Source organism: Myotis myotis, unplaced genomic scaffold (assembly GCF_014108235.1).
Source record: "Myotis myotis isolate mMyoMyo1 unplaced genomic scaffold, mMyoMyo1.p scaffold_m19_p_7, whole genome shotgun sequence".
Lineage (NCBI taxonomy): Eukaryota > Metazoa > Chordata > Mammalia > Chiroptera > Vespertilionidae > Myotis > Myotis myotis.
Genome location: NW_023416379.1, coordinates 28,876,494 through 28,895,252, shown reverse-complemented (window position 1 = coordinate 28,895,252; position 18,759 = coordinate 28,876,494). Strand labels below are relative to the sequence as shown.

At 41.0% G+C, this 18,759-nt stretch overlaps 1 protein-coding gene across 4 annotated transcripts in view; it reads left to right on the top strand.

The window, feature by feature from the left end:
- The window catches only part of HIVEP2 (HIVEP zinc finger 2), a 181,713-nt gene that overhangs the window by 79,407 nt on the left and 83,547 nt on the right, over window positions 1-18,759 (top strand). Inside the window, exon 1 of one of the 4 annotated variants that reach the window (XM_036316682.1) lies at window positions 11,867-12,555. The exons of the other annotated variants lie outside the window; for them this stretch is intronic. The gene's annotated coding sequence lies outside the window, so the exon portion shown is untranslated. Of the gene's footprint in view, window positions 1-11,866; window positions 12,556-18,759 lie in introns of those variants that run through there. 4 annotated transcript variants of the gene reach the window in all.

The window sequence follows — 18,759 nt, the reverse complement described above, 5'->3', positions numbered from 1 at the left end:
GACCTAAGGCGACATTAAATTGTTTAGAGGAAGAGGGCTAATTTCAAGGGCATTTATGGAAGACTTGGAAAGAAAGCCAATACAGAACTTCTATTTTTTTAATATTAAAAAAAATGATAGGTCCTGAGCAGTGTTGCATCAGCCTGACTGCAACATGTGTATGTGTGTGCCTTTTATAAATTCCTATTATTTGTATAGTGCTATTCTACTTTATCTAAGGACACCTGCAAGAAACAGAATTATTTCCTTGGGACTGGACATGTCGCTCATAGTTCATGAAATGTTATTGTATTATATCTTTGGTTTACATGGAATTCCATCTCTATTTTTCATATATAGCAACTGTGGTTTGCTCATGTCAAATCTGTAGTACATAGATTAGAGCTGGTCCTATTCCTGAATTGCTTCTTAAGGCTCCATCGTGTGAGTATTAGCACTGGAGAAGGCTATTTTCATTGATCATTGATCTATCAATGAGTAGGGAAAGACTTCGCTGCTTAATAATAAAATATTACTGATATCACTGTGGCTTGGAGTTTTTCTTGTTCCTTTCATAGTGTAGAAAGCCTTAGAAGGTGTGAGGGGATCAACGCCTTTGTTGAATTTCTGCCTTTCTCTTAGAAGGAGGACTTATGGGATGAAAAAAAGAAATGTTTACACTGTCCTTATTGTGAAGTTTAAACAAAACAAAGATTTTTATTTTGGTTAGAATCCTTCCTTTCCAGTGACTTTCAAAGGATATTACCTCAATTCTTGCTTAGCAGAACAGCAATAAACATTTTATTTTCAACTTCCTCTTAACAATTCTTTCTCTGGTCCTTGTTTTGACAAGTGCATGTGAATTAAGTCTTACTGCCTCGCCTTTGAGCAGATGCTGTTGGCTTAGGAAATGCCTCAAACTTTTCTTGTAGTGTCCAAAAGATATAGTACTGGCAAAAGAAAAAAATTGTAGACAGAAATCTATTTTTTACTCCTTTTTATATTTCTACAGTGTCTACATAGTCCTTGGCCCCAAAGTAGGCCATCACAAGTGATTCATTTAACAATATTCAGCAGATGTTTATTGAGCACCTGTTATGTGATAGGTCCTGAGCAGTGTGCAAAGAGCAGTTCTCACCTCCAGGGGCTCTGGGTTTATAAGAAAGGTCCATGTAAACAAATTACTATACAGTTGATGAGGGCTTTCACAGAGGTAGGCACAGAGGGTAGGAGGTGCCCTCAAGGCTGTCATGAAAGCAATGGAGTGGGGGGGGGGGGGGAATTTGTTCTGAACAGTCACCTGCTATTTTCCAGGCACTATTTAAGGTGCAGGGGGTCTATAGACGTGAACAAAACAGTAGTGTCTCCCCTGAGAAGCTTCTATCCTACTTTGGGAGACAAATTCATATATCATCCTTCCCAGGACATATGCTGTGTGTGTTTCTATTAATTGGGGGGTGGGGTGGGAGGAGGTGACATTAGGACAGGGACCTTGATGGGTCAGGCAGAAGGAACAGCTGCCTTTATGATAGTGGGTGTTGCATACATATACTTAGAACTCCCCTTGAAAGAAAGGAATTAACATTTCAAAGCAAGGAAGAGAAACAGCTTAGAATAAGCGAGATATGTCAGGCTGGGCACTTGATGCCTTAGGCCACATGAAGACCACCAGACTCCATCTCTGGGGTTCAGACAGCCTGGAGGTGCCAGTGACCTGCTCCTGGGCAGGGTGTGGAGCAGCTGGGTGTTGCCCATACCCAGGCTAAGATTCCTTTCCAGGGAAACAGCCCCCCTCCCTCCCAAGGGCCCACCTAGCAGCTCCCAGTTCTTCCTCCTACGTGCGAGTCTTGGCTCAAGGGAGGCCCTCGCTTGGAAAAGACAGATCTGACCTAAAATTAAACCCGCAGCTATAATATAAAAAATACCCATGATTAGGTGTTTACAGCACTGAATCTTCAACAATTAAAGAGAAAAGGAGTGGGTGGGGTAAAAAATAGCAATACCCACACTCTGAAGTTTTTGAGAAAAACAGGAAACTAGTCTTTTTTAACCAGTGATGCCCAGAACTGGTTATTGCAAAGAGGGTTGTTTTTTTAATGCCTTGTGGTCAGCGCAGCTGTGCCAGAGTCGATTTCTGCTCCTTCTGACAGCCGTCTGTGGATTTCTTTAGCTGACAGACCTATAGACAGTCAAGCATAATTATCACTAGGAACCTGGTCATTATGACCGGGTGGCGCTTGGAAAACAATTTGCACAAGTCCTGAAAGCCCGTGAGAACATACGAAATAAGAGTTTTTGGGGAATAGGTAGGTCTTTCCGGGAGTTGTGAATGACCCAGACCTATGAGCCATACAATAGCTTATTGTAGAAGGACTGTTTGAATTCTCTCTTTATTTTGGTTAAGTTGACAAGGCAACATTTGCTGACAAGTGACATAATTTTTTTTTTCTCTCAGTAACTCAAGCTCCACTTTTTAACATTTTGCATCTTTTTTTTTTTTTTTTTTTTTTTTGCTCCGACTTGATGACTGGTGGCAATGAAATGAGTTAAAAAGTAAAATTGAGGTCACTGAGATGTTGTCTCTTGTTCTCAGAATCTCAGAAATGTACCTTCATCACTGCATTTGTGACCAACGCAGGGAAAAGGATCACAGAAGGGATTGTTTGGACAATTACTGATGAGAGTTATCTTCTTCTGAATAATGTAATCGGCTCTAGAACCAGATTGAAATAGAGTGACTCCCTTTGTCTGCACTGTATTCGTGTACGGAAGGCCAGGTTAGAAGAGACTAGTCACAGAGGTTTCCCTCCACTTCCTGTGTGGGTTCAGTGGATCCGGGGAGCCCCTCTACACCAGAGCACTCCCTTGCAGGCCGTTTCTTTGTGCACCTGGAGATGTCACCCATTTAAGGACAAAAAGGAGCCTTAGACTTTGGAAGTTGAGCAGTGTAACCTAGACTGCATTGTTTACTGCACGTTCTGGTTGCCAAGCCCAGCATCTGGCCTGTGCGTAAGGATTTACACGTCTCTGTTTTTATGGGACCTTACAGTTACCTCTTTAATAAGTAAATTACTCACGCTTCTCTGCTGTGAAGCTTGTCTGCAGTGCTTGACCCGGGCTTAGCAGTGGCCCCATCCAGCTGACTGCCCACGCCCATCCAAAAAAGGCAGCCATTACTGCTACTGATTTTCCTAGCACATTGGTCTTGTTAGAGTTACTCGAAATTGAGAGGCAAGTCAACTCCTTGCATCTGTCTTTTTGTTGCACCACAAACGTGCTGTATATGGAGTCTTCAGAATTCAGTGGTTCTCAACCTTCTGGCCCTTTAAATACAGTTCCTCATGTTGTGACCCAACCATAAAATTATGTTCGTTGCTACTTCATAGCTGTAATGTTGCTACTGTTACGAATCGTCATGTAAATATCTGATATGCAGGATGGTCTTAGGCGACCCCTGTGAAAGGGTCATTCGACCGCCAAAGGGGTCGCGACCCACAGGTTGAGAACCGCTGCTCTAGGTGGTTGTAACATGCGACAAAGGAGATTCTTTTCACTCCTTTCTCTGGGGGTGGTTTGGGGAGAATCCTGGAGATTACAATCCAACAGCAGGCGGAACTGGGGTGCCTGCAGGTCTCCTGTTTTTAACCCCTGGCTGTGACAAAAAGTAAGGAGACAAGCTGTCAAATACCCGCAAATGACAGGTGTTTTAAGAAGAACCTGTTCTTGCTGAAACAAAACAAAACAACAAACAAACTTAGCAAACATGTCTCATCAGAAGGCTTCATATTTCAAACACATATTAAAATCCTGGCCTTTCAGCTGGGAAAACATAGTCCTGGAAAATTGTGATAAAGGTTGAAATGGCAAAAAAATGGATTTCTATTATTTTCACTTCTTGTATATGCCCCGACCATGGTGTGTTTTAATTTACTAGTATTTCCCTAGTCAGATTTTTTAAAATCTTGAGGTCAGGAAATACAATCTTTTACTTCTACTTGGTAGAGCCTGAGTATATCTTTGACACTGTTACTTTTAACTGGCCACACTAGGCTTGTGAACAGAACCACAGTACAGACATCTCAGGGGGAGACTCGAGAAAGCAATACCCATTCTCATGGTAGAACAATGAATGAAAACTCTCGAAGTCGGCCATGCAGTATTGCTGAGTGGTTCCCTAGAACTAATTTGAGTCTCTAGCAAATGGTTACAAATATGTATTTTTGACAACTGTAAGCTCCTCAAATTTGTTTTGTTGTTGCCCTCCCATTTTGTTATCATTTGGGATTTTTATTACAAAGACAGAGTTAAAAACACACTGTCCTGTTCCTCTGTCCCTCCTAATGAGAAGATGGTGGTTGGGAGGTGATGACTTTCTGTGCAGGAGGCTATGGCTGACAGGCCGATATATATTGGTTAGTCCTTTCCTGTTGTGCACACATGGAGAGGGTGCCTTGATCTCTTCCCTTCACCATTTCTAATGCAGCCTGGGGCTAAGCGGGGTCCTGCTCTATCACATGAGGAGCCATTTTTATTTGTGTTCAAACACATCCCTCTTTGTGGGGCTGCTTAGGGGCTGGGTGGCTTGTCCCTGTGTTCACAGAGCCCTCACTGTAGAGGGTTTCAGAAGGTCGCTGATACCTACTTCCTTTGGAGCAGCCCCACTTCTCATTACCATCTGGGAAGAAAACCATCATGGTGGTGAGAATTGAAAGGGAAGTAGGAGATGACTCAGTTCAACTCTTTCACTTTTTAGTTGAAGAAAGAGAGGGCCAGAAAGAGGTTGTGTTCCCTGCCCGGGTCATGGAACTTTTTGTGGCCTCTTTAGTAGCCCTGCTTGCGTTCTTTTGCACATATACAGCCCTGTTAGGCTTATTAAAGGGAGGCTTAAACAACGCAGCTGCTGTTTATGGAAATGATTAAGAAGCAGGATGTGGCATCGGTGGCAGGGTTTACATTCACATTAAAAGCTTGCACAACCCCCTGAATCAGTACGATTCAGGTGATACCACGTTCATGCCATACCCTTGGCACCAGCCTTCCAAAGTTTAGCTCTCTTGATTTAATTACTTTAATTAAAAAATAAATGTCAGACTTTCTCATTCTGAAGAATAGCCTTGGTTGTTTGTGGAAAGTCTCCTAGTTGAGTATGAACTTCACAATGGAGTTTGAGTGATGCAGTAGTCTGGAGGATCTGTGTTATAAGCACTTGCTTGGACCCATCATGAGTACAGTAACATGAAACAAAATGTTGCTCAGCAGTTATACTGTTGGAGTGTTTCTCAACTTGGCTATATTGGCATTTGAGGCTGAATAATTCTTTGTTGGGGTAAAGGGGGCACTGTCCTGTGCATTGTGGGATATTTACTGGCACCCATGGTCTCTACCCAGTAGAAGAAAATGCCATCCCCTCCCCTACTCCCTACTCCTGACAACTAGAAATAACACCAGATGTTGCCCAGTATCTATTGGAAGAACAAAATCACCCTGGTCGAGAACCTCTGTAGACTAACAATAAATCTGAGAAGGATGGAACATCAACCATCCTGAAGCCAGATTTTCATTATTAACACAAAACTTGACTTTAAGAAGCCAGAGTAAGTCAGTAGGATTGGGAGTGTTCAATTACGAAATAATGAACATTTCTGGTCAGTGACAGGGTGGACAGCAACCCAAACCAGGGGATTTCCCCTGCTGGCTTGTGGCAGGAATTCCCTTTCTCTTCCTCTTGCCCTCAACATTAGGACACTCCCTTTTCATGACTGACCTAGCTTCTGATTCACTTATTTTCTCTGCTCTTTTTCCCCCCACATTTCTGCTGTTGCTACCAGTGACTGGGCCACCACTACTGCCTTGGCAAAAGTCTAGGGCCACTGAGATTCTTTCTGCTGATGCCCGTGCCCAGAACTCTGGCCCAGGATCATGTGTCTTGCTATCCTTCATTATTAACGTCTTAGAGTTCTGCTTAGGCTTTTATGGCCCCTGCAGGAAAAGGTGAGGGACAGTTTCATATCCTACTGACTCAAGTCCTCAGTGTGACTATTTTTCCTAATGGAAGCTATGCCACATAAAGTGACTAGGCTCTGTAGTACTTGTTACTTTGCCTTTAACTAACCTGGCATGACACTCACTATTTGTGACTCTGGTTCTAGAGAGACATGTTCCAAATTTCAAATAGTAGACTTAGCAACATGACTTAAATTTTAAGGAGGAACCTCTTTGGCCAGCTGGAAGATGAGCTGTAATAGTCCCGCTTGTACCTGTTCCAAGTGAATTCTTCACCAAAACCACAAAGAGACCTGCAGGTAGGCAGCTTAGACCCCTCTTTTCATTGGACTGCACCAACCAACCCGAAGTCCCAGACCTGGACGGCAAACAGGCCCAGCCAGCTATGGGGAAAACAGGACTCTGGCAGTCTCCTTGGATTCCATTTAGATGCACCCTTCTGTATAATCTTTGCCAAATATACTAAGTCTGCAAAAAGGAAAACAAGAGTATCTTCATCTGTAGGTTGAGATACCATTGAGGGAAATCAATAAGAAAACAACTGTCTCTTAGCATGTTCTAGAAAGAGAAAAGATATATGTTGTAAGAGGATGCAGTTAAACTAAGGGGAGTTTAGGTTAATGAAAAGATAAGAACAAAAATACCATACTCTTTGTTTCTACATCAGATAACAAATGTTTACATCAAATTTGTCACTGATAGGAATGTTCATCATTTTAGACTGGAAACATACAATGGAAAGGACTACTCCTCCAAGATGTGAAAGGGTCTTCCAATTCTGATACTGTTTTTTCATCTTTCCCTCAAAATTTATCAGTTGCACAAATTGACATGTGAGACTGACAGATAAATCTGTGCAAGCTAGAATATGCTCATGGTGACCAGTGACTTCTTTTGGGGAAGTTTCTAGGACATTCATTCCGATGATTTTCAAATTGGATTCAGGATGCCCTGGAACATCTAGCAGTTTTCAAAGAAAGTAAAATTGTGGTGGAGTTAACTTTGTCTCTTTAAATGACCTCTAAATTTGAGGCTTCAGATCATGATAGGCGGGATACTTAGCTTCCAAATTTAAAATCATGTACCTTTACAATGTTGCCTTTCTCAAATACTATTATATAGCTTTCTGATTAGATAGCATGCATTTTATTAAGGGATCTATGTAATAATAATCTGTTTTCAACGTTTGTCCTTCACTAGCCCCTATGTTCCATGAAGACCAGAACCATGGCTTTGGGAATACACAGTAGTTGTTTGCTGAATGAATAATTGAATAAATGAGAGAGAGAGAAACAGTTCATCATGAACACTGAATAAGAAAAGCATAATGCTCTTTGGATTAAAAAAAAAAGACATTTTCTAATAATGAAGTTAAAACAAAATTTAGAGAAATATCATGTTGTGATTTTTTGTGAAATGTATGACTTTTATTTAAGGACAATGAAATATTGTATTTTCTACAGAAGGAAAGCATGGCATGCCCTCTAAAATTAATCTAGTGGAACATGGAAATATAAAGTCCTCCAAGCCCATCAATTTTAATCTTACTTTATAGTAGTAAACATTTTTCAGTGCCAAAGTAAATTAGGACAATGATCTGGATAAAAGCATATTCTTGAGCTGTTTGAGAAAGATTTTGATTTGGCTGCCGGAGTTAGAGCAATGACCCTCATTTCTAAGTGGGAAAGCATTCCATCACTGTTGTATACAGACCTGGTTGACCCACCTGCAACTCTGTCGCCATGTGGTTCAGCCATACCAGCATAGACAGTGAGTCATCAGGGATGGTTCAATATATTAAACTTTCTTTGGTTTGACACTGGTGGTCCATTTGCCAGATTGAAATCATGAGTGGAACTGAAAATTGAGTGCAGGCAACTACCAGGTTCTTGAACTCCTTCCACCCAAGGATCTTTCTATATTGCTGCTATGTGTATGTTTTCAAGAGCAATGGTTTAGAGTCGAACTCACTGGATTAAAGAAAACAACACACATTTTCAGCCCTAACTGTCAGGCCATGGACACGTTCGTTCCTTAAACTCTTAGGGCTTTAAGTCCTCTGTAAGGGTGGTAATAATAGTACCTGCCTCATAAAACCTTTAATGAGAAAATACACATAAATCACTTAGCATGTTGCTGTAACACAAGGACTCAGTCAATGTTGATTATATTTATATTTTTCTTGTTGATTGTTCCAGACTCCACTAATATTTCGTCTTTCATTTTCTTTCTTGTTTTCAGTGGTAAACCCAAACTTTTAAGCTTCCTTTTTTTTTTTTTAATGGAAAGCAGAGTAGTCAAAACAAAGTCTACGCTGCCAAAACTATCTGCTATGTCTTATAATGAAAGTAGATAATGCTTGGTGTATATGTGTGTGTGTCTACATAAGAAAGAGTCACAACCCTAAGTCTTGCCAGACTTAGGGCAGGTGGACACCCTCTTGTCTGGGAGCCAAATCCTATCACCAGGACTTATTTATTTCAGGCCTGATAAAGATGCTTCCACTTGCTGATCCCCGCCCCCCATCTCTTATTTAAAACATAAAGACCAAAAGAAATTGGAAAACTATAAACTTGTAAAAGAAGTAAGAAAGTGCTTGTATTATTTTTTGTATTTCTTAGAAACTGAGTTTGTAAGTAATTTTCTAACTTCTAAAGAAGCACTTTTCCCCTGAATTTTTCATCACAGGAATAAAACTGGGTTTTCAGTTATAATCATATGATAAAATTGTCACACTATAAAACTAATGTTTTTCACTTAGTTTAATTTCATATTTACTCTTCTCAATTCAAGTATTTCCTTGTTGTGTTGTCACGTTCAGGGTGAGAACCACAGCTGGGCATGACCCCAGCATGAGCAGGATAAATCAGTCATTAGGGGCTGAGAGTGTGAGCAGTCAGTGGATTTTTTAAAAATATATTTTATTGATTTTTTACAGAGAGGAAGGGAGAGGGATAGAGAGTTAGAAACATTGATCAGCTGCCTCCTGCATGCCCCCTACTGGGGATGTGCCTGCAACCAAGGTACATGCCCTTGACTAGAATCGAACCCGGGACCCTTCAGTCCGCAGGCCGACACTCTATCCACTGAGCCAAACCAGTTAGGGCAATCAGTGGATTCTTTTAGGGTGCCTCTTCATAAGGTCTCACTTGTAATGCGTTTGCCAGGTCCAGGCTGAATAAAATGTTTTCAAGTTTCTGGAACTGGGTGGTTTGTTCAGCCTCTTTGTCACAAGCAATGTCATCATACGCACTTTAAATTTGGATTTGGTATTTCCCAACGGAAGCTCTTATTATTGCATAGATTTAAGATCTTTTTTAAAATAAGGGTTTAAATGGATGACCTGGAAAGTTTGGTTCACCTTGAAAATTCTCTGACCAAAGTTTACCTTTGCCTTTTAGGGTTTTACTTTTAAGATCCCCCCCCCCCCCCCCAGTTTTGTGTGATTGCTTTCTTATTTCTTTTGGATTTCCCAATATTAATGATCGTTGAGAATTTGAAATTACAGGGTGGGGCAAAAGTAGGTTTACAGTTGTGAGTACGTGAAAACAGTTTATTATTGTATTATTACTTATTAATTATTGCATTCTTTTCTATAGGCACAACTGTAAACTTTCCTTTGCCTCACTCTGCATTCTTTAAAAACAGTCAAGTGAAATATTAACACGGCCAAATAATTATGCCTCTCTGCTGTGGCAAAAATTTAATTTAGTAAAATCTTATTCCGTCATTTCTTTTCAGGGCCCTGGCTATTAAATATCTCTCAGCTTGAAAAATTAAACATGCTTAAATATCTTCCATTTTGAAAGTAAACAAACAAACAAACTCAAACTAATAATCCTAATAGCTGTTCCAGCTCCTGCATTACCTATCTCGGCTGTATCACAGTTTTGACCACCTGCTTAAGAAAGGAAGACCAGTAGACTTTATGATGCTGAGGCCTGGTACCCCACCTCTCATCTCAGCCCCTTGTCATAATCCTCTGGCTTTGTAGTTTTCCCCAAAGTGCAGTCCTAAGTTAGGCCTTTTCCTCCTGTAACTTCCCAAACTCTTTACACAGACCCATTGCTTTAAGTATCACCATAGATGCTGATGACAATAATGGATTTTCAGCTCACATATTCCTGGATGGTTCTATAGCTATATGTCCAGCTGTCTGCATGGGCATTTCTACTTGAATGTTTCTAAGTTACCATAAACCTAGTTCATTCTAAAACCAAACATACTATATTTCCTTTCGAAGTCAGTTTTCTCCTTGTCTGCCTGACAAGCTTCTGCAGATTATTCCAGACCCCTTTCAAGTGTCTCCCCTCTCAGCCCTTCCTTCATAGCGACCCCTCACTCTCCTATGGGGCCTACTGTAACTTGTACTGTAGCACTTTCCATCTGACTTGCAAGCCAGGAATTCACTGAGACCAGAATCACATATGTGTCCTTCTGATGCAGCCAAGTGCCTGGTGTGTGATAGGTGCTTAGTAAGTGATTGTTGGATGTTAATGGCAAATGATAGATATAGAGAAAGGAAGCAACATTTTTATTTCACCAGGCAGAAAAGTTTGTAAGTGGTGAGATATTAAAAAGATCTATTTTATAGTTTTATAAAAAATGAAACCATCAGCCTTATTGATTAGATGTGGCCCCTAGGATGTCAGGAGGGAAGAGAAACCTCTGTGTCCTTCCTCGATGCATAGTTGCCCTGGTGCTTGCAGTGGTTTCAGTGGAGACACATTCATGGAATTGTGGCAGCAGGTGCACTTTTTTGAATGACTTTTCCAGCTTTTTCAATAAGTACCTGATGGACAGAAGACAGCTGAACTATCTGCTTGGGAGACTATTTAGGTGCAATTATTTCTTAGATACACTTTCCCCCCATTTAGTCTACATTCCCAAATAGGGCTATGAGGGTCAGGATAAGAGGATCATATATATGCTTCCATTTACATAGGCAGAAAGGAGTGGAAAAAAAAAATAATGATTTCATTTCTAGAGGTGATTACCCTGCTCTACCCTTCCCCGCACCCAGGTAAGATTGCATGCCTGGGTGTGCTAGTCATACCCATTTAGCATTATCTCTAAATTCACTAATATCAAGTCCATCCTTGGGTGCCAGTAGCTTCATAACATTTCATTGTGGAACATTAGAAAAAGTTTGTTATTGGAATCCTTATGTTGTTGAGGTGAATCTTTAGCAGGTATGTAGTGACCATGGGTTAATCCATGTTAATTTTTTTAATAAGAAGTCTTAGCAATGAAGATTCATCTTTGACCCTCCCATATTGAAGATTAAGTTCCTGGCACTATGATGCTGGACTATCACAGATTGTATTATGTACCTGTTTCCCTTTGGCATCCCCGAAAACAGAAAACATGTTTCCAGAGATCAGCTCACATGGAAAAAAAATTTAAAATATGTGAATAAAAATTTCATTTTGCTTTTTCAACATTAGCCAACTTCATGTAGATTTGTTGTTTTGATCTATTTTGTAGTCTTATGCTGATTTGGTAGACTGTATGAGGAACTACATACAAGCATCCTGTTTTCATAATAACCAGCATAAATCCCAGGGAAATTATTTCAGAAGTAGCTAAGTTTCTTCCTATAGAAGCAGGTTTTTTTAAATTTCGATTATTTAATGTTTCTCTTCGAAATTTTAGAAGTATGACTAAAACAAAATTGATTTGTATCCTTAGGCCCTAATGTCATGCTAAGTGTTAATTGTGCAGGATTTTTATAAAGAGTTTAAAGATAACTGAAGAAAACATAGGGCCTGACCCTCTACCATTGAAATGGTGTCTGTTTTAAATTGAAAATATTTGTAAATCTCTCTCTCTTTTTTTTTTTTTTGCTTCCATTTCATGGTTTCATCGTTTTGAAACCGCAGGATTCTTTTAACTTTTGGCTTAGGTTAAAATAAGTGAAGTTGAATAGAAAAGAGATTTTTACAGGATTGTAATATGGCTTTAGGACTGGTAAAAGAGCCAGACGGATGATTCAGAGGCTGAAAATAGCTCTCCATTTTATGCAATCAAGTAAGCTCTGTACCTTGGCCTTCCCCACACAGGATTAGCTGAGAATTGGAAGTCATTCCACCCCCGGCATGCCACCACGGATGACACGCTGGGCTTAGGACAAACCGGTGCCTAAATGGAGCACGTGTTGTTAGAAGGATAACCCTGATGCACAGGGTGGATTAGAGTTGAGTGACCTCAACTCATATTCATTTCCTCTAAAAGGAAAACTCAACAAGGCTCTCCCTGTTCCACCGCGCGAGAGTTTACGTAGCCTGGGTTCTCACGATGGCACCCAGTCACCTCCAGTGGCTCAAGTGCCCCGTTTCCCTTTGATGCTCGCTTCCCTGAAAGGCCTTGGGGACACTGGCAGCATTTATCCTGGGCCTTAGGTATCTCATTCTAAGACCATGGAAGGGAGAGTGATTGATTTTTCCTTTACTCTCTTACAGATTTGTTTCCATTACTTTGTTTTCTGTATGTTTTTATGCAAAACCCTGTAAAATTAAACGAGGAGGCTGGAAGATGATTCCTGAACTACCTCCATTTCTGTTGAGCCAGTGGGTAAGCTTTTCTGGGTAGAACCTCTTAGGGAGGTCTGAGAGCTGAGTCATCAGGGTGAGTGAGAGTTTGATGCCTCTCTTAAGTTCTTGTTCCCCGAAATGAGACTGTGTACTGTGCGCTGTCAAATAAATAAAACTGTCAGGTTATAATTAATGGGCGATTCTTCTCCAGTTAAACAGAATTGATGAGAAATATCTGGGAGGATATTAGCAATGGGAAGGCGATGTTTGCATTTAAATGGTCTTAATTACTCCTTGGACTTAATGCCCTATTAAGATGAACCGGAGAGGATCACGTCTGGCTTAGCTGTATTGTTTTAGACAGTGGGGGTGAGCTGAAAGGACCAGAGGGCGTTCGTGTGCATTGTGGTGTCTGCTTTTGCAGACAGAAGGTTTGGGAATGTATATTCTTTCTTCCCCCCCTTTTTTCTTTTCTTTTCCCCTTCAAAGGAAATTAAATCAGAGCCCTGACAGGAGAGGGTAAAATCTCTAGCAGACCTCCCCAGTGCTTGGAATTTACAGACTCTTCCTTGTCCCAGTTTGCTATTGTCCTGAGGCAACACACTCCCCTGCTGCTCTTTGCATCTTTGGCAGTTGGCCAGCCTCCCAAGGCCTCCGGCTTTGATGTGAGGAGCAGGCTGTCCTCTGGCAGGCTGTTATTGCCCTGGCCTGGGCTTTACTCTCCAGAATGCCAGGAGGGATGTCCTGTCTTGCACTATGCACTATACATTTCGAGGGCCCCCGTCACCCTCAGAGGTTTCTAACACTCAGTGGCTGAGTCAGCCTGCCTTGGTGTTGGCCACAAGTGGCTGCCCCAGCTGCTCAGCTTGCTTTGCTGGCTTTCCGGGCCTGTCCTCCAAGGGAGGTCCTCTCCCCCTGGGGGGAGACAGCAGCCCTGCCAGGTCAGCTGTCAGTCTGAAGGGCCTCCTTGGCAGGGCTCAGGGGAACCGACCCATCGGGTTAAACAGCTTCCTCTGGGGACATTGCATCGACCTTCATTTGATCTGAGCCTGGCAGTCTGGTTAGTGAGGAGAATAATTCTGGCTGGGGGAATCTTTCTTAACTGAACCTATTTCCACCATGGTTCCAGGCTTGCAGTTAGATGTCTGTGCTGTTGCAAATCTAACTCTTACAACTTCTGGTAATTTCTATTGGCAATTCTAAAAGCAGGTGGATACGAACACAGGGGATTGTAATGAGAGATGCTGGGGAAGAAAGAAATGGGACTGTGCTTTATAACTAACCAAAGGTGAGATCATGCCAGAGGGGTGGGGGTGGGAGAGAGTTTCTCGTGATGAGCTGTCTTCAGCACGGCCAATTTGATTCAGATTGCCTGGGCAGACTGAAAGCAGATCATATCTTGTTTTGTTTAGTCCTAGTACCTTGCACTGTATCTTAATAGGCTTAATAATATCATATCCCACAGAGGAGGAGTTTATTATAGCAGAATCCAATCACCAACCATTCTTTATTTATTTGTATTAAGTTTTATAATGTCCAAAGTTGTCTTGTTAGGTTCTGTAGGTAAAGTTTCTAATGGGAGCACGTTACATTTTTTTGGCAGCTAGCATGAAAGAGACTGTTAGCTCTCTTTTGCAGTAGATTGGAGAGGGCAGCCTGCAGGAGCCCATGACCTTGTTAGGAGAGGACTCCTGAAAGGCTTCAGAATAGAAAGGGGAAGAGATTAGTAGAAGACAAACTTCAGGGTCTTTTTAGGGCATGCCTATTTGCATTCTGTTTAGTGCTTTGCAGCCATTCATGGGTAACACTTTAGCATTCTCATATCAGTATCCTTTTCTTGTCATTAATGAGTCGTTGCTGTGTGTCGTGTGTGTATTATATTGATGGTAGATAACTTCATTGGTCCATCCTGAACCCTAGGGCCTTGTTTAGCACAGCTTTAGTGATGCAGGTATCTTATAATGTCCAAGTTTAGATTCTTTGAAATTGCAGAGGTTTCCCATAACCCATTTGGTTAAATCTTGTCTTCCAGCAAACACTGGGGATTTCTGTAGGATAGGAGCATGGAAGGGACAGTAGCTGATAGTCCTGGCACTTAGCATTTACAGGAAAGGTAATATTTGCAAGAATTCCACCCATCATTTCTTACTGCTTACACTAGGGGGTGAAGTTGGTAGTTCTGATGATGAAACTGGAACTCAAGGAGATTGTCCACCCGACCTAAGAATGCTAAAATGTGCCATTTCTCTTTCAAATGTGACCCTCCCCTCCTGCAGCTTATAGGTTCCCTCACCTCCCTATAATTTTCTTCAGTAAAAGAAGTTTGGAGATTGTATTTTCATATTTATATTGATCTTTGCAATCCTCTGTTTCATGTCTGTTGAATCCACTGGGCAATATATTGTGGATTGACAGGAAAAATTAAAGAGATTTAAAAAAACTAAGGCATCATTCATTAATAATTTCATTCTGTTTCTGGGTGTGTTTTCTTTCCGTTGTCAGCCAGTGTGGGAGGAAAGGGAAGAATAATGTTGGAGCCCACGGTGTTGTGTGGGTATGTGCAATCCAAAAGTATCTTATAGGAGAAAGAATGTTCTTATTATAAAATTAAAACACTAAATAGCAGAAGATCATTAATTCTATTGTAGTGAAAATTTGTAGTCCAATGCTATTAAAATTATTAATCATTAAAGACATATGTTAATCAAAGGCATAAATATATATACAAAATGGTAATTCTCTGCTACCAGGCTTACACCTAAAATGTCATTAAGAAGGCTATTGTTGTCTGGTGGGCGTGGCTCAGTGGTTGAGCGTTAACCTATGAATCAGGAGGTCACGGTTCAATTCCCGGTCAGGGCACATGCCAGGGTTGCAAGCTCAATCCCCAGTGTGGGGCATGCAGGAGGCAGCCAATCAATAATTCTCTCTCATCATTGATGTTCCTATTTCTCTCTTCTCCCTTTCTCTCTGAAATCAGTAAAAATGCATTAAAAACAAGAAGGCTGTAGTTGTTGACAATGGAGAGAATTTGCATAAGTCTAAGGCAACAGCATTATAATTCCCAAGCCTACACATTTTAAACTAGGTCGGAAATTTTCTTCACCTGGTTAAAAGTGAATTCTGGCCAAAACCGGTTTGGCTCAGTGGATAGAGCGTCGGCCTGCGGACTAAGGGTCCCAGGTTCGATTCCGGTCAGGGGCATGTACCTTGGTTTCGGGCACATCCTCAGTAGGGAGTGTGCAGGAGGCAGCTGATCGATGTTTCTCTCTCATTGATGTTTCTAACTCTCTGTCTCTCTCCCTTTCTGTCTGTAAAAAAATCAATAAAATATATATTTTTTTAAAAAAGTGAATTCTGGCTAAAATTTTCAAATGATAATATCTACAACCACAGAGCAAGTGCACTGTAGTTTTTTGCCCATTGGAACTCTAGGCACTCCCTTCTAGAATTCCTTTTTTGGTCTGCTGCTCTTTTTCTGTCCACATCCCCCACAGCCTGGAGCCTGATGAGTTTGACCTGCCTATGAAGTCATTTGCCACTATTCTAGCCCCTACTGAGCTCTTCCTGTTCTCAATTTCCATTTTACTTAGAATCATTACCAAACAGCTTAGCATTTGGCACTTACATTTTTAAAGTAATTTTTGTGTGTTGGCTCAGGGCTTATGTTATTATGCATTTTATCATCTCCATAGCAACTAGCACTGTGTTAGGTACCTTGCAAAAGTCGTCATTGGTTGATTGTGGTTTCTGTTGTCTGGCTGTTAGTAAACCATTGTTGTAGACTAGAGCCTTGCTTCTCAAGGTGCGGACTCCAGACCCATGCATCAGCATCACCTGGAAGCTTTAGCAGCCTGGTCCCCATCCAGACATGCAGAATCACACTCATCATGCTAATGAGCTCCTAGGGTGACTCACAGGCAAAGTTTTCATAGCCCTGTTGAGGAAGGTCTCTTTTCCTGGGCAGGGTGGAGACCCCATGAACCTTCAACTTCCCTTTTTGCCAGTGTTGTACTGTATAGATGTAGGGATCTGGTTGTAACGTACTGAACCTGCCACTTTCACTGTGACAGTGAGGTTGTAAATTTAGTCCTAACATAAAAAAGGCAAGACAAGGTTTTAAAGTGGCCAGAGGGCCCCATTAAATCATCAGGACTGTATTTGTATTCTGATTCAGAACAACCTCCAGATCCAAATCATTAAAAGCATCCCTCTAAATGGCTTCTTTTAAAATTCTCAAACTGAGAAGCAAAAAGTATGATTTCCTTTTCCTTAGTTACTTTTTTTTTTTTTTCACTTGAAATGTTTACACCCACTCAACTTGCTATTTTGAACTCTGGGAAAGAAAATTTGTGGGCATCTTGCAGTTTTTCAGGAAACGAGCCTTAGATTAAGTACTTGCCACATTTTCCCTGTGCTTCTTTCTTCGGGAAGGTGGAGCAGCACACCACTCATGCTTTCACTCCGCTTGGCACACAGTGTGACTTTCAAAGTGTGGATGGAAAACAGCTTCTGTCCTTATTTGCCCAACTTCACACAGATATTCCTGGCTTTTTCCCCTCCCATTTCTATTTGTCCTTTCCTTCCCTTTCACCGGAGTGTCTGGAATTCTTCAGGTCAGCATAGGTTTTGTAAAATATAAGATTCTTTGAGAGTACTTAGGTTTGTTAAATCAAGGGAGATAACACATCGATGCAATTAGCATGTGCAACAATATGTAGACTATTCTCAGTCAAATTTTAGCTTACGTTTTAAGTCATTTACATTTCTCTGTTAGTATTTCTGTTTCTTTGAATCCAAACCTATTTCACAGGTAACAGAAATGAGAGACACTGGTTGGGATGGAGGGACAGGGGAAGGGTATTAGGTAAGCTCAACCATTCAGCTATGTTTTAAATGGACTCAGGGCTTTGTCATGTAAATATACTAAGAAAATATACTGGTTACTTGGGATATTATTTCGTGGTTGTGTCATTTACATCTTTTGTTGAGGCAATTAAGATGTTTTATTTTAGATAGGACTTGTCTTCTGGTTCATGGGTGTTCCCCCACACGTTACCATAGCACCGGGGGCTGAAGTGCTCCCAGAGCATCCTGGTCAACTCGGGAAGCATGGCCCATGTATACTGCACGGGGGACACCACTCAGCTAGAGAAAGTTACTCCACTCTGTCACTGTAGGTACTCCTGATGTATTATACTCAAATAACTGAAAGAGACCAATTGGTGACCACACAATCAAATATTACCTAAAGATAAAGTACTCCATTGTGTACACCATGTAACTGGCTGAAATACAAAGTTCACATGTGTTTAGATTTTCTGATGGAACTCAGATACCACTGACTGAGGTGGAGTTTGTTTTGTTTTCTTAGTGTGGTGAGACAGGCAATAAAAATAAATCAAAGGTGAGGAGGTTTAGACTCAGCTGCTTTCATCAGGTTATAAAATTATTTTAGGTGTTGCACTGCAGTGTCGTGTAGAAATTGAAGAGAACCCATGATCATATCTCAGGTGTCCTGTTCGCTCCTGAGGAAATGGGCATTTCTGAAGAATGTTGCATTGTGGTTTGTACACATGAGGCTTATCTGTTCAACAGGCCACAGATCTGTATCTCTCGTGCTAATTAGTGGCAGTCATATAACGGAATCCTCCAAACAGGTGACTAATATATTTTGTACTTACTGCTTTTGAAGTGGGATATGAGGTGCATATCAACATTGACAAATTCCTAGGTAATTTGAAATCACTGGCCACTCGGATAACCGTAGTTAGATTGAAACGAGCATATTTGTTGTATTATAGGTGAGCAGCCTTTTAAAATACTAGCTTAATGACTGGCCACGCTCAAGTAACTTAAGCCCTCATTTGAGGCAAGAACTACATAGTTTAAGAAAATAATACTTAACATAAGAAATTATAAAGGACAAAATGGTAGATCTAGACTGTTGTACAGGTCAATTTCATATTATACATTGAAAAATTAGTGAAAAAGGAATTTTTTTAAAATTTTCTTTTTTTATTATAGTTGACATGCAATATTATATTAGTTTCAAGTGTACAACATAGTGATTATACATTTGTATACCTTACAGAGTCTAGTACTCATCTGGCAATGTACATAGTTATTACACTACTAGAGGCCCACTGCACGAAGTTCGTGCACTTTTGGGGGCGGGTCCCTCAGCCTGGCCTGCGCCCTCTTGCAGTCCAGGAGCCCTCCAGGGATGTCCAACTGGTGGCTT